This window comes from Xenopus laevis, chromosome 5S, assembly GCF_017654675.1.
Source record: "Xenopus laevis strain J_2021 chromosome 5S, Xenopus_laevis_v10.1, whole genome shotgun sequence".
In the NCBI taxonomy this organism is placed as follows: Eukaryota; Metazoa; Chordata; class Amphibia; order Anura; family Pipidae; genus Xenopus; species Xenopus laevis.
This window is the reverse complement of record NC_054380.1, coordinates 7,938,075-7,963,398: the sequence shown is the minus strand read 5'-3', so window position 1 is coordinate 7,963,398 and position 25,324 is coordinate 7,938,075. Positions and strand designations below refer to the sequence as shown.

The 25,324-nt window shown below is 42.1% G+C and overlaps 1 protein-coding gene across 3 annotated transcripts in view; it reads right to left on the bottom strand.

The window, feature by feature from the left end:
• The window catches only part of mdga1.S (MAM domain containing glycosylphosphatidylinositol anchor 1 S homeolog), a 178,981-nt gene that overhangs the window by 110,455 nt on the left and 43,202 nt on the right, over positions 1-25,324 (bottom strand). Inside the window, exon 1 of one of the 3 annotated variants that reach the window (XM_041564208.1) lies at positions 6,858-7,587. The exons of the other annotated variants lie outside the window; for them this stretch is intronic. The gene's annotated coding sequence lies outside the window, so the exon portion shown is untranslated. Of the gene's footprint in view, positions 1-6,857; positions 7,588-25,324 lie in introns of those variants that run through there. 3 annotated transcript variants of the gene reach the window in all.

Genomic DNA, 25,324 nt, shown 5'->3' with positions numbered 1-25,324 from the left:
GTTCCCCTTTCACAGCTGAGAGAGGGTTAACACAACATGCTATTGCTGCCATTTCCCTCTCCTATAATCATATTAACCTGATATTTTCCTGTCTCCATCTTGCCCTACTGTATCTATCTGTATCTATTGTCACCATGTTGCTTCACAGTTTATTTTAAGGTGTACTTACTAAATATATCACTGCACTGCTACGTGTAATAAGCAGATATATGGTAGAATAACAACATACGTGTCTTTAGTCAGGGGTATGATATTCGTGGTTAAATTGCGCAATGGGTTAATGTGGTGGGGGGACACTGTGGCTGAATGAGCACGTTCTGCTCTGGGACACAATAACTGTGTATCTTGGAGCAAAGAGCTTGGGAACTTTCCAAATATTAGTATGCAAATTGCTTCTAATACAGTTGGCAGCGACCATTCCCTATAGGGGGAACAACAATATGGCAGAATTCCTAATGAGACTCAATGACTGCACAGAAATGTCCCTGCCGTGTAATGATCCTGGGTGGAAACATTATATACAGGAACAACCCCTAAGTTTGCTCATAGTCTGTACAGAGAGATCCCATAAAACTATGACAGCATAGGTATTCCCTGTACTAAGCACAATTCAGCAGGAACAGTCCCCTAAATTTGCTCATAGTCTGTACAGAGAGATCCCATAAAACTATGGCAGCATAGGTATTCCCTGTACTAAGCACAATTCAGTAGGAACAGCCCCCTAAGTTTGTTTATAGCCTTTTCAGAGTAAGGACATAAAACTATGCCAGTATCAGTATTCCCCTGTACACAATTCAGCAGGAACAGCTCCTTAAAGGAACAGTAACATCAAAAAATGAATTTTTTTAAAGTAATACAAATATAATGCAGTGTTGCCCTGCACTGGTAAATGGTGTGTTTGCTTCAGAAACACTACTATAGTTTATATAAATAATTATATAAATTATATAAATAAGACTATGAGCAAACTTAGGGGGCTGTTCCTGCTGAATTGTGCTTAGTACAGGGAATACCTATGCTGTCATAGGTATTTAGAATTCCTTCCTCTGCCCCTAATATTAAAACAGGGTAGTCACCTTTTCTATAAAAAAAATCCTGGCCTTCTAATATTTCGATTTTTTCCCTATTAATAAAATTGACATTAAGCAACATTATTACTGGCCTGGCCTATAATAATGTATAATAATATACATGGCAAACCTTGGTCTAATCGTCTGCCCAAGGAAAAAGCTTCACCGGAGTTGACTGCAGAAATTCCCTCCTGCGACTAACGAGGAGACTTTATTATAAAGCCACAGACACATTTATCACAGATTATAAAGCTCAGCTCATAATCTATAAGGAAATTTGGAAATAAAAACAAATGATACATTGAGTTTGGATAATAAAGCCAAGAGAGGAGCCCAGGGGGAGGATCTAGGGAAGAAACAAGCGGCACATTAAGAGCAGATAATAAAATCCCGCCAATGTCCATGGGGAAGTTTAAGATGAAAAACATTGTGACACATTTAGCGCAGGGATATGAATCTGCACCAGATCCTGGGGGAAATTTGGAGATGAAAAAGTGATAATTTTATCACGGATGATAAATCCGGCCCCTAATTTGGAAGGAAAGTTGCAGATGAAATAAGTGATCGTTTAATCATGGACAATAAATCCAGGCTTCAAAGTGTGGGATATAAACATGAGTTTTAACACTCATTATAAATCCACTTACACAAGATACAGCAATGTCTGTGGCCCCACCAGATTGGGAGGAAAGGGACCACTACCCTGAGAAATGCACCATTGGGTCACTATAACATTCTACAAGTCACTGGGGGGGGGGGTTCTGTAACCATATAAAGGCACAAGGCTGCAGGTTGAGTTATACAGGGAACTCTGAGTATCACTCATGTATTATAAGGGATAATGTACCCCCTACTGTAAATGATAAGGATATTAGAAGTCACTGAGGGGTTGTTCTGTGACCATATAAAGGCACAAGGCTGCAGGTTGAGTTATACAGGTAACTCTGAGTATCACTCATGTATTATAAGGGATAATGTACCCCCTACTGTAAATGATAAGGATATTAGAAGTCACTGAGGGGTTGTTCTGTGACCATATAAAGGCACAAGGCTGCAGGCTGAGTTATACAGGGAACTCTGAGTATCACTCATATATTATAAGGGATAATGTAACCCCCTACTGTAAATGATAAGGATATTAGAAGTCACTGAGGGGTTGTTCTGTGACCATATAAAGGCACAAGGCTGCAGGCTGAGTTATACAGGGAACTCTAAGTATCACTCATGTATTATAAGGGATAATGTACCCCCTACTGTAAATTATAAGGATATTAGAAGTCACTGAGGGGTTGTTCTGTGACCATATAAAGGCACAAGGCTGCAGGCTGAGTTATACAGGGAACTCTGAGTATCACTCATGTATTATAAGGGATAATGTACCCCCTACTGTAAATTATAAGGATATTAGAAGTCACTGAGGGGTTGTTCTGTGACCATATAAAGGCACAAGGCTGCAGGCTGAGTTATACAAGGAAGTCTGAGTATCACTCATGTATTATAAGGGATAATGTACCCCCTACTGTAAATGATAAGGATATTAGAAGTCACTGAGGGGTTGTTCTGTGACCATATAAAGGCACAAGGCTGCAGGCTGAGTTATACAGGGAACTCTGAGTATCACTCATGTATTATAAGGGATAATGTACCCCCTACTGTAAATGATAAGGATATTAGAAGTCATTGAGGGGTTGTTCTGTGACCATATAAAGGCACAAGGCTGCAGGCTGAGTTATACAGGGAACTCTGAGGATCACTCATGTATTATAAGGAGTAATGTACCCCCTACTGTAAATGATAAGGATATTAGAAGTCACTGAGGGGTTGTTCTGTGACCATATAAAGGCACAAGGCTGCAGGCTGAGTTATACAGGGAACTCTGAGTATCACTCATGTATTATAAGGGATAATGTACCCCCTACTGTAAATGATAAGGATATTAGAAGTCACTGAGGGGTTGTTCTGTGACCATATAAAGGCACAAGGCTGCAGGCTGAGTTATACAGGGAACTCTGAGTATCACTCATGTATTATAAGGGATAATGTACCCCTACTGTAAATGATAAGGATATTAGAAGTCACTGAGGGGTTGTTCTGTGACCATATAAAGGCACAAGGCTGCAGGCTGAGTTATACAGGGAACTCTGAGTATCACTCATGTATTATAAGGGATAATGTACCCCTACTGTAAATGATAAGGATATTAGAAGTCACTGAGGGGTTGTTCTGTGACCATATAAAGGCACAAGGCTGCAGGCTGAGTTATACAGGGAACTCTGAGTATCACTCATGTATTATAAGGGATAATGTACCCCCTACTGTAAATGATAAGGATATTAGAAGTCACTGAGGGGTTGTTCTGTGACCATATAAAGGCACAAGGCTGCAGGCTGAGTTATACAGGGAACACTGAGTATCACTCATGTATTATAAGGGATAATGTACCCCCTACTGTAAATGATAAGGATATTAGAAGTCACTGAGGGGTTGTTCTGTGTCCATATAAAGACACAAGGCTGCAGGCTGAGTTATACAGGGAACTCTGAGTATCACTCATGTATTATAAGGGATAATGTACCCCCACTGTAAATGATAAGGATATTAGAAGTCACAGAAGGGTCTGTGAACAACAAACGCATGAACTAAGGATGAATGAAAGCACACTGTACATATAATCATACTTACAAAGAGTAAATGTGAATAATTTAAACATGTATGCCATGATTATCAGTTCCAGTTTATCATATAACATTAATTGCATATTTCAATTTACAGCCATGAGGGTTACTTGCCAGTTGATTACTTAGAGACCAAGTACTTAACAGCATAAAAGGCTTTTCTTCCAATTTTGCGTTTTTATTTGTTTTTTTAATGCAACTAAGAGTATTGGGATTAGGCCGCTGCAAACTCACCCCCTGTGTGTTCTTCTTAGTGCAGCTCCATTTTTTCACTCCGGGTGCTCTGCCATCAGCGTTCCCACTGAAGTAATATTTGCTTAAAAGATAGAAAGGCGGCACTGACGCATTTCGGAATAACTCCCTTAATCATAGGCCTATGATTAAGGGAGTTACTCACGAAACGCGTCAGGTGAGGTTGGCCAGTGTCCTGTTGGAATAAACCACCTTTCTTTTAACTGGACTGCTTTCCAGAGTGCCTTTTGAGCAAATAAGAGTTTTTTTGTCTGTTCCAAATACAACCTTCTATTCTATTGAACATTCATCAAGCAAATGCAGCATGCTACATCGAAACAAATGCAATGAAACGCAACTCATAATGCTCATCAGTACAACCACGCAGAATATAATATAATCAATTAGCGATTTTTTATAGTTGCGCTCAAACCTCAAATGCCCATGTGTAAAAGCCCTAGGGAAACAATATGGCACCTCCCTCCTCCCAGAAGTATAAATACAAATATACAGAGAAGGAATGTTCTGGGCACACAATAAGCTATACCCTCATACTGTACTGTCTAAGGGAATCAATATGGCACCTCCTCCCATATGTATAAATACAAATATACAGAGAAGGAATGTTCTGGGCATACAATAAGCTATACCCTCATACTGTACTGTCTAAGGGAATCAATATGGCACCTCCTCCTCCCATAATGTATAAATACAAATATACAGAGAAGGAATGTTCTGGGCATACAATAAGCTATACCCTCATACTGTACTGTCTAAGGGAATCAATATGGCACCTCCTCCTCCCATATGTATAAATACAAATATACAGAGAAGGAATGTTCTGGGCACACAATAAGCTATACCCTCATACTGTACTGTCTAAGGGAATCAATATGGCACCTCCTCCTCCCATATGTATAAATACAAATATACAGAGAAGGAATGTTCTGGGCACACAATAAGCTATACCCTCATACTGTACTGTCTAAGGGAATCAATATGGCACCTCCTCCTCCCATATGTATAAATACAAATATACAGAGAAGGAATGTTCTGGGCACACAATAAGCTATACCCTCATACTGTACTGTCTAACGGAATCAATATGGCACCTCCTCCCATATGTATAAATACAAATATACAGAGAAGGAATGTTCTGGGCACACAATAAGCTATACCCTCATACTCAGGGCCGCCATCAGGGGGGGACAGGGGGGACAAGCGTACCGGGCCCGGGCATGAAGGGGGGCCCGGCAGCGCTGCATTTTTTTGAAGATCCGGGCCCCCCTTACGAGCGCCCGAGCCGTACGTCTTGCCTCTTCAGTGCCGAATGCGGAAGTGCCGAAAAGCCGAAGCCGACGCGACGAAAAGACCCGAAGTCACGGAAAAAGCCGAAGTCCCGAAGTCACGAAGCGCCGAAAAGACCCGAAGTCACGAAAACAGCCGAAGCCGAAGTCCTGAAACAGCGCAAAGACCCGAAGTCACGAAAACAGCCGAAGCCGAAGTCCTGAAGCGGTGAAAAGACCCGAAGTCACGAAAGGAGGCGAAGTTGAAGTACTGAAGCCATGAGTTCAATTCTACTGAACACCAGTTTGTGTTTTTTTTTTTTTTAATCCCCTGGCCACCAATGTATTATTTTAATATTCTATAGGCCCCTGCCACCAATCTTTTTTTTAAAACTTTTGTTTTTGGGGCCCCAATTTTTTTTTAACTCGTAAGGGGCCCCTTGCCACCATTGTTTTTTTTTGGGTTTTTTTTTTAAAAAAAAAATTAATTTTCTTTTTGGTGGCCCCAAATTTTTTTAACTTGTAAGGGGGCCCCTGCCACCAGTTTTTTTTTTTTTTCAAAAAAAAATTATTTTTTTTTTAAATTTTTTTTGGGGCCCCAATTTGTTTTTAACTTGTAAGGGGGCCCCTGCCACCATTTTTTTTTTTTTTCTCCAAATTTTTTTTTTTGGGGCCCCAATTTGTTTTTAACTTATAAGGGGGCCCCTGCCGCCAATGTTTTTTTTTTTTTTCAAAAAAAAATAAATTTTTTTTCAAATTTTTTTTTGGGGCCCCAATTTGTTTTTAACTTAGAAGGGGGCCCCTGCCACCAATGTTTGTTTATTTTTTAGTTTTTTTTACATTTTTTTTTGTTGGGGCCCCAAGTTTTTTTTAACAGGGGGCCCCTGCCACCAATGTTTTTAAAAAAAAAAATTTTAATTTTTTTTTTTTGGGGCCCCAATTTTTTTTATAAGGGGGCCCTGACCATCAATAGCTTTTTACAACTTGTGTGGGGGGGGGTTACTTTTTTAGCGCTGATGTCTGTGTGGTCTTTTAACTGCGATGTGGGCGGGATATGGGGTGGAGCTTGGTCGTCAGTGTGGGCGGGGCCCAGGGGGCCCCAAAAATTTTGTTGTACGGGGCCCCGTGATTTCTAATGGCGGCCCTGCTCATACTGTACTGTCTAAGGGAATCAATATGGCACCTCCTCCCATATGTATAAATACAAATATACAGAGAAGGAATGTTCTGGGCATACAATAAGCTATACCCTCATACTGAGAGGGTGTGTGGAGATTGTGCTGCTAGTGCTGGAGTGTGAGTTTCCCAGGCCCATTTTGGGTCTGGGGGGATCTGATTCACACACAGTTACAGGGCTCTGAGCCTAGCGAATTTGTTTATTTACCAAAATGAGGAAGAAAACATCTATTTCAAGGAAAAAAATCCCAGGACACGTCTGAGAGCTGGAAGAAAAGTAACACAGTCTGGAGTTCTGGCTAAAACTCTGGAGGGAAAGAAGCCCAGTGAGAGGCAGAATGTGTGTGAGGAGCTGAGGGCTCTGTCTGCTGCAGGGAAACAGGAAAGTCCCAGTAAAGCAAATGGAGAGGTCCCAGTACCTGGAATGGAGTCTGCAGCGAGTGCTGCTAATGCTCAGGATCCTACTGTTGCCTCCCTTGATCCAGTGGGGCAGATGGAAGCTGTCAGTGCCATGGAGGCTGGAGATGACCCTGGGGAGGGCTGTAGTGAGGCCCAGAAGCCTTCTGATTCCAACATGGAGGCCAGTGTTTACATGGACAGTATGGAGGCAGGAGATTGTACAGCAAAGCAATCCAGCTGTGAGTGGGGCAGTCGGCCAGCAGAGGGAGCCCCTAACAGCACATCTCACCTCCCTGTGCACAACAAGCAAGGCCGTGAGGCAGAGCAAGCAGCCCAGCAATGGAGGCCCAGGAGCAGCAGAGCCCAGGAAAGTGCTGGGGGAAGGGCAGCAGTGGAGAGAGACTGTGCAGTCCTGGCCAGGAGAGTAGCAGAACAAGCACTGGCAGCAGCAGATCATCCAGGTAACCCACAACTTACTGGGGACACTTTCACTTGTCAGGGGGCCCAGAGTGATAAACACACACAGAGTATTGCAGCCCCTGCTAATGAGGGGTCTGGGGACACTGTTCTGATTTCTGATCAAATCATTAAAGTAATGGAGAGTCTGCAGGCCAGGAATGTTGAACTAAACACTGACATTATGCGAGAGATAAAGAACATTTCACTTGCACAAGGGGAGCTGAGGGCCCAGGGTATCAGGAGACTGGTGACTCTAAATAAGAGATACAGGGGACTATGATAATAATAAAGCCCTGGGAGGAATTCTACAGCAATAAGGCTCGATTTAAGCAAATGGAAGGAGTTAAGAGCATTGCAAGTGGGACTCTCAGCCAAATTATTTTGGACTTGAATTCTGGTCATCAGCAGTCTTTTAAAGAGATACAAACAATGGTTAATGCTGCACCGTTTGTGCCAATACAAGTGTGAGTGGGCAGCGACTGGAGGGTAATTGTGGTCAGGCCCGGACTGGCAATCTGTGGGTTCTGGCAAATGCCAGAGGGGCTGCTATAAGGTGCCATAGAAAGTCAGTATTTAGTGGGCTGGTGGGAGCTGTTTGGGCCTCTGTGTGGGCTGATTGGGCCTCTGTGTACCTGAAATGCCAGGGCCTATTTTAATTCTCAGTCCGGGCCTGATTGTGGTGGAGGGGCAAGTGTGACGCATGCAAGTGGTGCAGATGCTGCTGTGAATGGGGAAGGTGGGGGACCCTCACAGGCTGAATGTGGGGTGGTGGGTGAGCACGAGGTGCCCTGGGTGGGTGAGAAAAATGCATAACAGGATGACAATGCCAATGAGTCCAGCCAGAGTTTCTGGGAGAAACACAGGTTTTTTTTGTTAGGGAAGAGCAGGAGAGAATTGTGCATGATGGGCCAGGGTTCAAGCGCAGGAATGTGGTCCGGATTAAGTGGGAGGGAGAAGCAAAAGCCCCTGGGAGTAGGTTTGTGTGTCGCAACCTGATAAAGCAGTCCATGGGTTTTACTATAGCTGATGTCAATGCTTTTATATCTGTGTCCGACACTGAATATGAAGTGAGTTTCATGACATCAGAGGGGCTTGAGAATAGGGATGGGCTAATTTGACCTGTTTCACTTTGGCAAAAATTCGCCTCCGGCGAAATGTCACAGACGCCCATTAAAGTCTATGGGCGTCAAAAAAATTTGCCGAGACGAAATTGTTTTGACGCCCGTCTTGTTTTTTTTTGCCGCACACCGCCATACAAGTCTATGGGCATCATTTTTTCGGCGAAACGAGGCAAAAAAATTCGCCCATCCCTACTTGAGAAGTTCTGGGCACTTTATGAGCAGAAGAAAGGGCTGTTGGTAGGGTTGCCACCTTTTTGTAATTTAGTTACCGGCTGGTGGGGAGCGGGAAGAAAAAGGGGCGAGTGTGATGTCAAAAGGGGCGGGACTATGATGTAAAAAGAGGCGGGCCACTGTGCGGAGCTGTGTGATGTCGAAAAGGGGCGGGCTGCGGCGCGGACCTGTGAAGACAGAGGACAAAAGCTAAGTTTTACAGGGGATTGGGGGCGGGCCGAGAGGGTCTTTTTAAGGGTATTGCAAATTTACCGGCAGCTACATTGCCGGTAAATTTGTAATACCAGCCCCTGCCTTGGCTGGTGTTTTACCTGCTAGGCCGGTAAAATACCGGGTGGCGACCCTAGCTGTTGGACTGGGAAGAGTTTACGGCAATCCCAGGCTCTAGGCCGGAGGCAGAAAAGGCAGAAAGAGCTGAGGCAGCAGAGGCAGAAAACAGGGGTGAGGAATGGAAAGTGGTTGGAAAGGCAAAGAAAAAGTCAGGCCAAATAGTTTCCAGCAGCAACCTGGAAATATCAAACAGGTTTATTCTGCCCGAGGGCAAAAGCTGGGGTGAGATGGCAGAGGAAGAGGAGGAAGAGTTCAGGAGGATTGAGAAGGAGGCAGAGGAGGCAGATGGGGAAGTAACATCAAGGAAAGGAGCAGGAAAAGAAGAGGAAAGAATTGTGACTCCTAGTAAATCCCCCAGTCCTATCAGGGTGCAGAGTGAGCCTGAGAGTGGGGAGATAGTGGAGGACATGGGCAAGAAGAGGAAGAGCAGATCACCCGAGGGCAGTGGACAAGGAGACTCGGGGGAAGATAATCTTGTCTTTCTTGAGGGGGATGGAGCCTTTCGGGAGATAGGGGATGTACAGGTTAAAAGGTTCAGTGAGGAAGGGGAAGCAATGGCACCTAAAGTCCCAAAACCCTTACCTAGAAATGACAGGTCTAAACATTAAATCCTGCACTGCCGATAGACACTCGTATAATAGTGTTTAATGTGTTTTCTGCTGTGCGATATCATTTATGGCTGATGCGCTGTAGGAAGTCTCTGGGGAATGAGAGGGGCTCCATAGATACAACTGTCAGGGAAATTCTCAGTGACATTTTGTTTATCCAACTGAATGAGGTGAACTGCAAGAAAGAGAATGTGAATCTATGGGTTCATTTGGATTTTTCTTGGTCCAATTCATTTTCCTATGATATTTCTTAAAGTGTGTTTATCACTGTAATTAATGTAATATTCTTGTGACAGTTGTTCTGTATGAAGTCTGAACTTATTCTAAATATGTATATTTTCTTAATAAAAAATTCCCTCCTTTCCATATGTATAAATACAAATATACAGAGAAGGAATGTTCTGGGCACACAATAAGCTATACCCTCATACTGTACTGTCTAAGGGAATCAATATGGCACCTCCTCCTCCCATATGTATAAATACAAATATACAGAGAAGGAATGTTCTGGGCACACAATAAGCTATACCCTCATACTGTACTGTCTAAGGGAATCAATATGGCACCTCCTCCCATATGTATAAATACAAATATACAGAGAAGGAATGTTCTGGGCATACAATAAGCTATACCCTCATACTGAGAGGGTGTGTGGAGATTGTGCTGCTAGTGCTGGAGTGTGAGTTTCCCAGGCCCATTTTGGGTCTGGGGGGATCTGATTCACACACAGTTACAGGGCTCTGAGCCTAGCGAATTTGTTTATTTACCAAAATGAGGAAGAAAACATCTATTTCAAGGAAAAAAATCCCAGGACACTTCTGAGAGCTGGAAGAAAAGTAACACAGTCTGGAGTTCTGGCTAAAACTCTGGAGGGAAAGAAGCCCAGTGAGAGGCAGAATGTGTGAACTTATTGTAAATATGTATATTTTCTTAATAAAAAATTCCCTCCTTCCCATATGTATAAATACAAATATACAGAGAAGGAATGTTCTGGGCACAGAATAAGCTATACCCTCATACTGTACTGTCTAAGGGAATCAATATGGCACCTCCTCCTCCCATATGTATAAATACAAATATACAGAGAAGGAATGTTCTGGGCATACAATAAGCTATACCCTCATATTGTACTGTCTAAGGGAATCAATATGGCACCTCCTCCTCCCATATGTATAAATACAAATATACAGAGAAGGAATGTTCTGGGCATACAATAAGCTATACCCTCATATTGTACTATCTAAGGGAATCAATATGGCACCTCCTCCTCCCATATGTATAAATACAAATATACAGAAAAGGAATATTCTGGGCACACAATAAGCTATACCCTCATACTGTACTGTCTAAGGGAATCAATATGGCACCTCCCTCCTCCCATATGTATAAATACAAATATACAGAGAAGGAATGTTCTGGGCACACAATAAGGTTTATGTACTGTGCAGCAGGTTATAGTTTTACTATAGTGCCCTTATTTAAAGGCCAAGTGAAAGCTTTCTATCAGTTAAAGGGACAGTTATATGATTTCCCTACAGCCATTGTGTATGCTATTGGCCTATGTCACAATTCTCTGCTGTGTAACACTCAACACACACAATGAATCCATTAATCTGCAGCCCCACCATGTACAATGGGACGGCTCACAGGGGCCCCTTGGTATAAAGAGACTCTATCATTGTTTTGGCACAAGGGCCCGTGTAAACTGAAAGCAAACCCCCCCTTTTCCCTGTAAACAGAAGGGTGTCTTGCCTTGTTTCACCATCTTTATATCAGAACATTCTATCCCAGTGGCTGCACAAATCCTATCTGATCCCCATTGTAAGCAGCAGCCCTGTCCTGCTTTATGGCAGCTGAGATTCTAGCTATCTGTATAACAGAACATTCTGTCCCAGTGGCTGCACAGATCCTATCTGATCCTCATTGTAAGCAGCAGTCCTGTCCTGCTTTATGGCAGCTGAGATTCTAGCTATCTGTATAACAGAACATTCTATCCCAGTGGCTGCACAAATCCTATCTGATCCCCATTGTAAGCAGCAGCTCTGTCCTGCTTTATGGCAGCTGAGATTCTAGCTATCTGTATAACAGAACATTCTGTCCCAGTGGCTGCACATGTCCTATCTGATCCCCATTGTAAGCAGCAGTCCTGTCCTGCTTTATGGCAGCTGAGATTCTAGCTATCTGTATAACAGAACATTCTATCCCAGTGGCTGCACAAATCCTATCTGATCCCCATTGCAAGCAGCAGTCCTGTCCTGCTTTATGGCAGCTGAGATTCTAGCTATCTGTATAACAGAGCATTCTGTCCCAGTGGCTGCACAGTTCCTATCTGATCCCCATTGTAAGCAGCAGTCCTGCCCTGCTTTATGGCAGCTGAGATTCTAGCTATCTGTAAAACAGAACATTCTATCCCAGTGGCTGCACAGATCCTATCTGATCCCCATTGCAAGCAGCAGTCCTGTCCTGCTTTATGGCAGCTGAGATTCTAGCTATCTGTATAACAGAACATTCTGTCCCAGTGGCTGCACAGATCCTATCTGATCCCCATTGTAAGCAGCAGTCCTGTCCTGCTTTATGGCAGCTGAGATTCTAGCTATCTGTATAACAGAGCATTCTGTCCCAGTGAATACAGGGTCAGACTGGGAGGCCTGGGGCTGCTGTTTCAGGCCCCCCCGCTGTGCCGCGCATGCTTGCACTATATTTTTCCTGCGACCACACAAAGAAGGGAGGTTTTCTGTAGGAAGAAGAAGCGCAGGGAGCGGGTCTGGGCATTCTGTCACAGTGGCACAGTGAAATCCAGAGAAAGAAAAGGCACATATAAATATACATTTATAAAAGGAAACATATATAAATAAGAAACATGTATAAATATATAATAGTAAAAAAAAATGAAATATCATTTGGAAAGGAATTAAAACAATAAAAAGTATGAATGAAATGACAGTATCCTAGGAATGAGCAGCGCCAATGCAGTGGTCATTAATCGTAAGAATCCTTTGAATAAAGACACCGGGGGATTTAAGGAAGATTTGTGTCCATGAAAGATGTTAGAAGTTAGGGATTTGTCCTATCAGAGAGTCAGCATCGGCTAATAGATCTCCTAAACCTCTCACTTGCTTTATTCTATCTGGTTTTCAGCCCAAATGTACCCAATAAAAGCAGAAGAAAGAAGACTTATTTTTGCCCATAAAATTCCGCAACGGACATAAAGTTGAACATTTTTTTTATTATTTTTTTTCCAGGATTGAGCTCATGAAATATTCAGGCCGCGCCGGTTCCTCTGCCAACAGACAGATAAGAGCTAATAAAATAGTAAAGGCAGAGGGTAAAGGGAAGGATTGAGGAATGACAAGTTGAATCCTGGACAAACACTCGGAAATCCTCTTCTCACTGTCATTTGCCTTGTAAAGAGCTGAGCCCTCTGACACACGGAGCTTGCCGGACAACTTATTGATCCACTTTGTTTGTACAACTATTGGCAGCACAATCATTAGAATGTATCCTGGAGGGGGGTGGCTGCCCAGATTATTTCACCTTTATCCTTCTTTGCTATATTAAAGGGATACTGTCATGGGAAAAACATTTTTTTTCAAAATTAATCAGTAAATAGTGCTGCTCCAGTAGAATTCTGCACTGAAATCCATTTCTTAAAAGAGCAAACAGATTTTTTTTATATTCAATTTTGAAATCTGACATGGGGCTAGACATATTGTCAATTTCCCATCTGCCCCAAGTCATGTGACTTGTGCCTGCACTTTAGGAGAGAAATGCTTCCCCATAGCAGTCCCTAACTGCTATGGGGAACAATTATACTTATGAACAGCAGGGGGAGCCCCCGCCTTACTTCCCAGCCATGCAGAACTCAAGCAGCTTTGTTTATGCCGATCCCTAAGCAGTCCAGACCACACTGAGCATGTGCAGGGTCAGGGTCAGGCCAAGATGTTTAACAAAGTTGCAAGATGACAGCCCCCTGTGGCCAACTTTGAAAGCATAAATCATTTGTTTGATTAGGCTTGTGGTGCAGTCAGTTCATGTTTATGTTAAGTATACAAAATACAGCATTTCTAGCCTTATTCTATTTTAGATTTTCCTTGTCCTTTAACTAAACACCTATAAAATCCCTATGCTGCATGGCTTCTTAGCAATTTATTTAGATTCAAACATGGAGGGTAGTGATGGGCGAATTTCCACGTTTGCCATTGGTGAATAAATTCGCAAAACTGCCACGAAAATTCAAAATTGATGTCAATTTTGACGCCAGAGTCAAAATTCGCTTTTCGCTAATTTTTCACTTGGAAATTCACAAATTTTTCAGCGAACCGAAATGGGACAAATTCGCCCATCACTAATGGAGGTGCATGGAAAATAAGTAGACAGAAGGACAGATTATATTGTGCATAGCCATTAACATTTAAAAAGTCCAAATATTTATTTAATCAAACGCATATTGCCAATTGGCCCAGTGATTGGTCCTACACGTTTCAACCACAAAAGTGGTCTTTACTCAGGGGCAAAAATCCATACAATAAAAAGGCATTTTTATTCTTTTTTTATAATTTTTTTTTAAATGCTAATGAGTGTGCAATCCTTATGTTTTGATTTTGATTATATGTACAAGGAGGCCTTATCTGGGCGGTCTCCATGGGATTGGCACCTCAACATCAATTAGGGTGTGCGCCTTCCAAATTATAGTTCTATATATTGTGCATAGCAACATGTTTTACAGAAACAATATCACAATAATATATTTGGGTCTATTGACGGAATAGAATGGAGCTATGGGGTAAGCCTGGTGAGTGTGAGTACAGTTGGTGCTACCTGGGTAGTGTATGAGCATCTCTTGGCTTGTGAATACAAAAAAGACATTACAAACAGATGTTCAGCAAGTCCTTATGTTTAGGATACACAGTACACAAGCCCTTTTTTTCACCAATATCCTTAGCATCTTTGGGTTAAGTACCGGTTCCAGTACCACCCCAAATGCAACTAAGTGTTCATGTAGGTAGGGGAAGTTTAGACTTGTTTATGTAGAGAATAAATACACAGGTGGTCTGGAGAGATACTCTAGAACAGATCCTGGGTCTGATGACCTCTCCTGTACCACCCCAGGGGCGTAACTATAGAGAAAGTAGACCCTGTGGCTACAGGGAGGCCCAGGAGGTATAGGGACCCCACGAGGCCCTAATTCATGTACAATTTCAATAAATATTGGTAAAACAGGTCAACTTCTAGACATTTTGGGAGCCTGAAAATAATTTGCTGTGGGGCCCAATAATATCGAGTTAAGCCACTGGCCACCCCTCTATGTCTACAGGACTCAAGTTTTTTTCCTCTGGGCCCTTGGCCTCCAACACTTTACCCCATGCTCTTCTGGGTTCCAATATGTCCCCACTTTAATGGAAAAGTAGCACCAAAAAATGAAAGTGTATTAAAGTAATTAAAATACACAAGATCACTAGCAAATTTTCGCTAGACACAAATGAAAGCTAACGCATCTTTCCTATGAAACGCTCACACTGCCCAAGTAACTCTACGGAAAAGTCGCCAACGTTCGGTGCTCAGGGCGCAACTTTGCATATTAGTGAATTAGCGTAGTGGTAGAGAATCCGAGCCTGGCGAAGTGGTGAGATGTGTGCGGAGTGGTCACTGGCGATAATTCGCCCTTTAGTAAATCTGCCCCATGGTTCCTTCTTACCAGCTGAGTTATTAATACACCAGGCAAGATCCAAACCAGTCTACTTGAGGATCAGTCGGCACTCCAGGTAATGCTCAGCTCAATGGACCAACCTTTTTAGGTGAATACAAATCTGAGCTATAAATCAGATGAACAAGGCAGGCACATTAGAGCACAGCACCATCAATAGGAGCCCACTGGCCCTTTATTCTGCCCTTAGGCATTGAGTGAATGATATACCAATTAGGGCACCAGGGAACCATAAAGCCACTGCTCTTGGTTAATAATTACCAGCATCTATAGAAATTCATCAGCTGCAAACTTGTCATGAGCACTGAGACTGGGCCTGGGGGTTTATAACTGGGCTACAAACCTTCCAGCTGATGCAACTGGGCTACTATTAACCTCCTTAAACTCCACATTTCCCTTTAAATGAGAACTAATACCTAAAAATTAATAAGGCTAAAAATGTCATATTTAATATAGTGAACTTATTGCACGAGGCTAAAGTTTGAGCTTGTCAATAGCAGCAATGATCCAGGACTTCAAACTTGTCACAGGGGGTCACCATCTTGGAAAGTGTCTGTGACACTCACATGCTCAGTGGGCTCTGATTGGCTGTTGAGAAGCTAAGCTTAGGGCTCGTCACTAATTATCCAGCAGAAAATGAGCTTCCCTGGCTGTAATATAAGCTGATGCTACAGGTTTGCTGATTATTAAATTCTGATGCTAATTGCACTGGTTTCTGTGCTGCCATGTAGTAATTATGTGTATTAATTACTAATCAGCCTTATATTGTGACATTTCTATTCTATGTGTACTGTATATTGTGAGTGGGTCCCTAAGCTCAGTAAGTGACAGCAGCACAGAGCATGTGCAGTGAATCAGCAGAAAAGAAGATGGGGAGCTACTGGGGCATCTTTGGAGACACAGATCTTTACTGCTAAAGGGCTGTGGTTGCCTTGGCTGGTACAGAAGCACAATACATAATGTACAACATTTCTAGCTACTTCTTTAGTTAGGCTTTAGTTCTCTTTAAAGTCCTAATTCTTCTAAAGGTTTATATAAGAAGGCAGCGCTATGGTCAAAGAGCAATTTTAAGATCATATCTTTACCTACAATACAGCATTTGTTTCCTCAAATTCTAGTGTACTTCTATGTAAGTTACATTGCACCCAATGCACCAATACACACGTGCACAACATAACTAACATAACCTGCTAAGGAACAGTCCATGTCTAGAAAACAATTTAGATTCAATATGCCAGACCAGTGTCGGACTGGCCCACCGGAATACCAGCAAAACTCCCGGTGGGCCCAGGTGTCAGGGGGCCCTTGTGCTGCTAAACATTTGGTCTATTTCATGGCCATTCCCTATTTTTTTTTTTTTTAGAACAAACAGGCTAAATAGATTAATAGAATAATAGATTATAGTATGTAAAGAATAGAGACTAGGAGAATAGAGGTTGAGTGAGGAGAAGAATAATAATAATACTGAGAGTGGGCCCCTGTCTATGGTTCTTTGGTAAATCTCTGGTCTAAGGCTTTTAGGTGGGCCCTGGTATCCCAATCCGACACTGTGCATGGCTGTAGAGAATTCAGTGCAGTCAGCAGGCAGCTTCTAAATAAATGGTTAAATATCTGAGCAGGATGTGAATTTAAATGTAAGGGTTGAGATGGCAGCACCTTGTGCCTCTCCACTGTATCCCCAGCAATACGACGGCATAACAAAGATTTCAAAAACACAGTTGCATTTAACATATTTTCTGCCACGAAAAAAACAAAACGTGTCACCCATTTCCAGGAACTAAAAGGAGCCGACGTGGAGGTTAATACACAAACGTTTCTTTAGAGCAAATCAAGGAACAATGAGATATTCACCTGCCATTGGAGGAGGTTATTTCCAGTGGGAGCTGCCAGTTAAACAGCTCATTGATTTACAACATCCGACGCTCACACAGTTCATTATACAGGACAAAGCTCACTTCAGAAATACAATTAGACGCACAGGGCAGAGATTTTCACCTCATTTGAGCAGGAGCCGGACTGGTCTGGAGAGTCACAACTGTGGGCAATTTAATGGCACCCTAAACAGCACCCGGGATACAAATATACATTATAGAAATATTTCAGAAATAAGGCATAAGGGTGTTTGTTCCTTGGTTTAATAATCACTAACCCACACACATAACTGCCAAGTCAAACCTTACATCATACATTTACCCACTAGTGATGAGCGAATTTCTCCCATTTCACTTTGCCGAAAAATTTGTGAATTTCACGCGAAATTCGCGAAACTGTGAAAAATTCGCAAAACGCAAATTTTGATGCTGGCGTCCAAATATTGTGGACGCGGCAACAATTCCGACGCAAGCGACAATTCTGACGCTGGAGACAATTCTGATGCCTATGGGCGCCTATAATTGTCGCCGGTATCTGAATTGTCGCCAGCGTCAAATATATTTTGATGCCAGCGAACTTTCGCCGGCAAATTTTTGCTTGAATTTTGCAAATGTATTCGCCGGCGGCGAAACGCGGAAATCCGCCGCAAATTCGCACCTGCCAAATAAATTCACCCATCACTATTACCCACATGGCACAATGGGCAATTCCCATATTACCAGGGTAATGGGGTAACCAACAGTCTCCTACCCTACACCCTGCGACTCTAGACACACTCTAGGATACTTTTGATATTTCGAGAAATAAGAAAATACCTTTAATACCTTTAATGTGGGGGGAGTCTAATTTGCCAGTCCACACAGGGCAATGGAAGTTCCAGGACTTTGACCCAGTTCCCAGGGTTTTAGGGTAATTACTCAAGAACAGTATATTTTATTAAATAAGCATAATAAAAAAAATGGTACATACTGACCCTCAAATAATTTGGGAGTCAGTATGTACCATTTTTTTTTATTATGCTTATTTAATAAAATATTTTTTGACTTTTACATTTAGTCGTTTCCGGGATACTGTTTTTGAATAACTACCCTTTAGAATACTGTTGTTCTATATAAGGGCCTATATAAATCCTGCACCAAATGGCCCATGGTGGGCATAGTTGATATGAGTCGATATTAAAACCTTCCTGTTTTACATCCACTTCCATGTAGTGGCAGTCCGGGGTTATACCAGCGAGCACCATGGAGCCATCCTCTTCCTTCTTCCTCTTTCCTTTGGGCGGCTGCGCATGCGCAGTACAGCGAAAAGCTGAACTTTAACTAAAAAGTTGGCTATTTCGTTCAACTGCACATGCGTCTCCCCCTGGAAATTTGAAGAAAGAAGAAGCCGGAAGAGGATCGCTCTGTGGTGCTCCCTGGTATAACCCCAGGCTAGTGCAGTTTTCTGCTGATAGGAGCCCCGGTAAGTCAATACAATCACTTGAAGGTGCCTAGCATTGGCACCCCCAAAGTATCTCCTTTAAATCTCCCATTGGCCAATCCCCACTGCTCCGGACCCAATGATGAAAATTTGAGCGAATAAAAGGAAGGGGACGTGGGCAACGAACGACAGCAGGCCTAGGGGCGCCCTCTATGTAAATCCGGCCCTGTCAGTAGCCCAACAGGAAACCTTATGCCACCAGCCAAGTCTCATTCTTTCTTCCCCTAGAGACTGCATCTTTCTTATGTAAAATGTTTTACTACTTGCTTCTCCTTTCTCTTCTATGTCTCTTCTTTCAATCATTCACTTCTCTCTCTCCTAATGCCATTCATTTTTCCTTTTCTCTGTTTCTTCTCTGTCATAAATGAAGGTATGAGCAACGAAGGTCTACTGGTGGGTCAGTCCAACACTACCACTACATCATCCAATACCAGTGATAAATTACAAAGTTATACCCCAGGAATGAATGTGGTTAGACATGAAGTTCTAAATGGAAATAACTGAACCTTGCCAAGATATCAGAATACCATAGACAATGGCCAGAAACAGGTGGCTAAATAATCCGGACCAGAGGTGTAGGGTCTCCCAGAATCCCTCATACCTCTAACACCATCACTCTACAATGTTGTATCAGTCAATAAATAGACATAACAAGGGGAATTGTAATAAATGGCCTTAAATTTGCTTATATTTCCCCAATTATATTTGACATTTTAATAGAGACAGGGAAGAAATGTCAGTTCCCTTGGGCACATCATAGTTGGACAATAGGTCTTTAGTGTTCATACGGATACGATTGTCCTGATGAGAACAAATATGGTGCTGCAACATATTGACAGCACTCAGCACATCATTTCATTTTAAATTGCAAGCTCTTATGTTCATAAATAATTTATAAATAGAGCCAACAACATCAAACTGCTATTTAGGTCCCTACTCATTGTGTTTTCAAGGAACAATTTTGCCTTCTTTGTCCCTTAAGCAGTCCCTTACATTTTCTTGTCTTAATTGGGGTGACATGCATTATAAGGAGGCTTCAATATCTCATCCTGCTTCATTAGAGGGGAGACAAGCTTGTGTAATCACTCAACGAGAAGCAGTCTCAGGCCATACCAGTAATAAGGGTGACTCACTCATTGCCTGCTGTAATAAGCCTTCCCCTGAATAGTCGGGCAGTGGAATCACCCACAGAATTTGGTTAGTGTGTTGTCCATGTCTGATTGCTAGGGTTCGGGAAGAAAGTCATTACAACAGAAGTGGCTAAGGAATAATTTATTTATATATATGAAGTCATCACTCAGTAGGGTCTCAATGAGTTTCAAGTGGAAATCTGTCAGTCAAGTGATTAAAAAGAGTAAATATCCCTAAAAATGAATATCATATATATATTTAGAGAAGTGGCTTTAAGGGCAAATAAAGAGAAGAAATTAAGTCACATACTGTATCTTCCATATGGATTATCTGATTGGAGGACTTGAGCATCACATGTATTGGAAGCCAAAATCCAGATAAAAGAAAAAGTATATTTAATAGATATTTCTGTGCAGCCCAATGCCTGTATCTAAACAGCTCTATAATGAATGCTCCTCCTGCCCTCCGTATGTCAGATCACTCGGGATGCCCAGCAAAGGCAGAAATCAATAGACGAGTCTGTAAAAGCATTAGAAGCCCAAGGACTGTGGTTATAGTGGCTCCATTGTGGATCAGGAGCGATGCCAACCCCGTGCAAGTAATAAAGTCAGTATCTACTAGAAGGGAAGACATTAACCTGTTAAATATTCATGCGAGCGGCCAAAAAAAAAGCATTTATCAGCAGAAAAGCAGATGGACTCAGTACCTCTCAGAAAAAAGCCCAGTTCTGAGCTGAGGTTTAAAGGGATCCTGTCATCAAAAAACATGTTTTTTTCAAAACACATCAGTTAATAGTGCTACTCCAGCAGAATTCTGCACTGAAATCCATTTCTCAAAAGAGCAAACAGATTTTTTTATATTCAATTTTGAAATCTGACATGGGGTTAGACATTTTGTCAATTTCCCAGCTGCCCCTGGTCATGTGACTTGTGCCTACACTTTAGGAGAGAAATGCTTTCTGGCAGGCTGCTGTTTTTCCTTCTCAATGTAACTGAATGTGTCTCAGTGGGACATGGGTTTTTCCTATTGAGTGTTGTTCTTAGATCTCCCTTTGTCCTTTTGTTTGGCTGCTGGGGGGAGAAAGGGAGGGGGGTGATATCACTCCAACTTGCAGTACAGCAGTAAAAAGTGATTGAAGTTTATCAGAGCACAAGTTACATGACTTGGGGCAGCTGGGAAATTGACAAAATGTCTAGCCCCATGTCAGATTTCAAAATTGAATATAAAAAAATCTGTTTGCTCTTTTGAGAAATGGATTTCAGTGCAGAATTCTGCTGGAGCAGCTCTATTAACTGATTCATTTCAGAATTTTTTTTTTTCCCCATGACAGTATCCCTTTAAGGAGAGAACCATGAATGGGGCAAACACTAGCAATGCCCTCTCATCTACTGAAAGTGTCTCTCCTGCCTTGTATAGATGACACTTAATTCTGCACAGGCCCAGACAGTTTCTAGTATCACTGACCAACAACACAATATAATTCGGCTTTCCTTACTGAAGGCTGAAAAATCATTTGCTGCCAACAAGCATCGAAGAGGCCACAGTATATAGCATGGTATCAGATTAACGGATATTCCACCCCCACTATGTTATTTACAAAAATACACTTGTGATTAGAAGTGGAAGAGGTAGATCCTGTGTACTTTTGTCTGAATACAGATGGGGTATCCTATGGGCACAACATTGGCCCCATTACACATTTCACTCTTGCAGGTAATTTATGAAGCACTAGGGAAGAAACTCAAGGTGCCATAGTATTCACACACTTAGGGTAATCAAGGGGCACCCTGTTAGCACTTTATGTTGGTTGTTGCACTCAGGCCTGGATTTGTGGAAAGGCCACCAAGGTCCGGGCCTAGGGCGGCAGTATTTTAGGGGGCGGCAAGCCACCCAACCACACCCACATTGGTTCAGAAACATTGGGGATGCGCAGAAGATACAATCGTTTTTAAAATCTCCCCTGCACCAATCCCCATTAGTGATGGGCGAATAAATTTGCTAGACACAAATTTGCGGCAAATTTCCATATTTCAAGCGAAAGAATTCATGAAACTGCGGCGACAATTGGTCGGCACAAAAATCCACCACATAAAAAAAAAAAAATTCCGAGCGTCAGAAGAGTCGCGCGCATGAAAATTGTCGAGCATCAAAATTATTCATTGACTTTAATACATTTGGACCATATAGTTGTGTGTATAAAAATTGTTGCTCGCGTCAAAATGGATGCGCGTCAAAATTATTCGTTTTGCGAATATTGCGGTAAATTCGGCACAGATTGGCCCACCACTAATCCCCATTGCTCCGGTCCCGATGATAAAAATTTGTGTGAATATAGGGGAGGTGGGCAACAAGTGGCAGTGGGCGCTATTTAAATCCGGCAACAGGTACACGGGTACAACTTTCTGCCCATTAGTGATGTCTGTTCGCTGTTGATCATGATCGTGCCATTGCATTTCGCTAAAACCTCCCAGTGATGTTCTGAAACATTTCAATATCAAAACTTAAAGCGTTTTTCCTTGGACGTTAAAAAGGAGGCCAAAAAAAGTTCAGCCTCATTTAGATGTATCCGCGGCAGCAAGCATGTCGTCCAGTATACTTGAGGCGCGACTGGAGAGGGAGGCGGGGGGATTATTTATACGGGAGGATCAGAAATCACTGAATATTTCATAAGCGCAGAACAGCTGCCTCTCCCCGCTCGGCTGATAAGAGTCTGATTAGAGGGAATAGACCCAATCCATTACCAACTAACAGGCCTCCCCTCTTCTATCACTCACACTCTCTGACCTTCCCTGTCTCCTCATTTCTCTCTTCCCCCTTCTCGTTCATTATTTCCTTTGTTTAAAATCTTTTACCTTCTCTGGCATTTTCTCCCACAATAAAGGCCTATTTACTAAGCCAGTGCCAAAATATCAATATTCCCTTAAATCCCAATCAGGTTTTACTAAAGTGTTAAAAAAAAATCTATTTTCGCAGCCACCAGCAATGATAGTGAGGTTGGCCGCCCGCCACCTGTCAGTCACTAATACAAGGGGAAGTGCAACCCTGAAAAACTTTTGGAGATAAGAATAGAAAGGCGAAAATAAACCACTGCACGTGCCTGCCCCTATAAAATCTGCAGCAGAAGCTCCCGGGTCTGTTCTGCTGAATATAAAGTGATAGCACTGTATACAGGGGCTTCATTTGCTCAAAGGAGCACACATTATGGATATGTGTATATTTTACAACCTCAGCTACACAACTGCAACCCGAATATAAAGATTATACTAAGCCAATAAAAAGGTTATACTTGTGACATCACTTGTTTAACTTGCTTACAATTGTGACATCGCTTTATATATGCTAGAAGCAACCATTTCCTCCAGATATTTTCGCACTTCCAAAACTAGCAATCATACTGTACACCAGCCATAGACATCACAAAGCAAGATATTATCAGGGTTATATACAAGCCTAGGAAAGGTTTTGTAACCCGTAGCAACCAACTACATGCTTGTTTCAGTATTCTAACTGCAGTAGAGCGGCGAAAGCTAGCTGCTGGTTGCTATGGGTTACTGAGCCGGGGCAAATCTGTTTCTATGTTTGTGCTTTTCCCTGTACACATATCTAAACCCCCCCAAAGCAAAGCAGTGACCCGAAGAACAAAAATAAAAAGGCTAAACAAAGACGCACCGAGCTTTAGTTTTATCTCCGTTATTGTTCAATTCTTATTCTTGCACAAGAGCTTTATGGGAATCAAGTTAAGGCAGGGAAGTTTGATCAGATATCATAATAAAGGAATCGGGAGTTAAATGGCAAAACATAAAAATCAAGCAGTTTTACAACTCTCCAAGCCAAGTATATGACTTGTCTGAAAGGGGAGGCTCGACCCAAAGAACTGAATAGTAGTCATGGGCGAATTTCTCACAATTTCGCTGAAAAATTAGCAAATTTACAGCAAAATCCGCGAAACACAGGAAAATGAGCGAAACTCGAATTTTTATGCCGGCGTCAATTCATGTAAATTTGGACGCTGGCATTAAAGTCAATTCTATAGGCGCCCCAATAATGTTGACGCATGTGATTTCGCACATGGCAAATTTATTCACCCATCACTACTGAATAGTATTGAATAGGATTTCTGCTTTTCGCGGCCAACTAATAAATTTGCAAAACTGCAGACAAAATTTACTGGTGAAAAATTTGCGCATAGAAAATAGTCGCGCACATAAAAATAGTCATGCTTAAAAATTATTTTGATGTCCGTTGACTTTAATGCATTTGGAAAAAATAGGCGTGCGTAAAAAAAATTTTCGTGGGCGTCAAAATTGACACGCATAAAAACTAATTTTGACGCCCATTGACTTCAATGTGTTTCGCAAATTTTCTGCCATTTCGTGGGAAATTTCGCAAATTTTTCTGCGAAACCAAACATGACAAATTCGCCCATCACTAGAAGTGAACTCTTATACCCCTGGGACCTGAATAATCACTTGAATATCAGATCAGTTTTTAAACACGCTCATTAAAGTATGGATACCTATTGTTCCACCTATCTATCCTCAGATTTAGAGTTCATTGATTTAGGACCAACCTGAAGCCACTCACAGAATGTCCACAAGATTAGACCAGCATTTAAAATTTAAATCATGAAATCATTAGAATGTTCACATGCTTAGCACTTATCAAAACTTCTAACTAGTCCTACTATTAAAACGGTCACATGGTTGGACCAACCTGTAGCCAATAAGAACATTAAACCCGTAGCCTGTAGTGCATTGGAGCTTTCACCAGCCTAGACCCACCTATAGCCAATTGACCATTATAACTTCTACAGAGGTAGGTTAACATGAGGAACCAGACCATGACAACTGGAATATGTTGCACCCCCCCCAAATGGGGGCATATTAGATGGCTGGGTAAACAACCCTGCACCCACAACCCCCTGTTACCTACATGCCACACAAGGAATACTTATAGATGAGGGTTTGCTCAACAGAGCATGGGTTAAGTCCTTCTCCATCAAAGCCACCTGCTTGTTAACACATTTTTGCATTTAATGATGGTTGACACCCTCATCAGCTTGAAATGCTAGACACGGCCAATTAACAACTCAGGTTCTGCATATCATTTTATGGTGTGATTGTCACAGTTGTATAAAAATGCAACAGGAAAAAAAATAAGGAATAACAGGTCCAAGAATGGAACATCTCCATGCCAAACTCCATCAAAAACTTGCTCAGTTGCCAGTGGAAATAAGTTCACCAGGCAAAGATCAGAACCTGAGCTGGGTCTCTCTTGTCAATAAAACCACTACATTTTACATCGAACTTCAACATGTTTCTGTCTATAGGGTGGGGGCCATAGTGGTGCTACAGTAGTGCCGATAAAATGACTCAATGGTTGTTGTTTAATGTTTTGATTGCAAGTGATAGGGAGAAGGTGGTTCCAAAAAATACAGCCCTGCACAACTGGGCAACTTCCATTGGGCAAAACTGGTTGTAGTACTGCAATAGAATAAAATCATAATGTCAACTCTACTGAAAGGCTAAAAATGATCAACACAATAACACGTA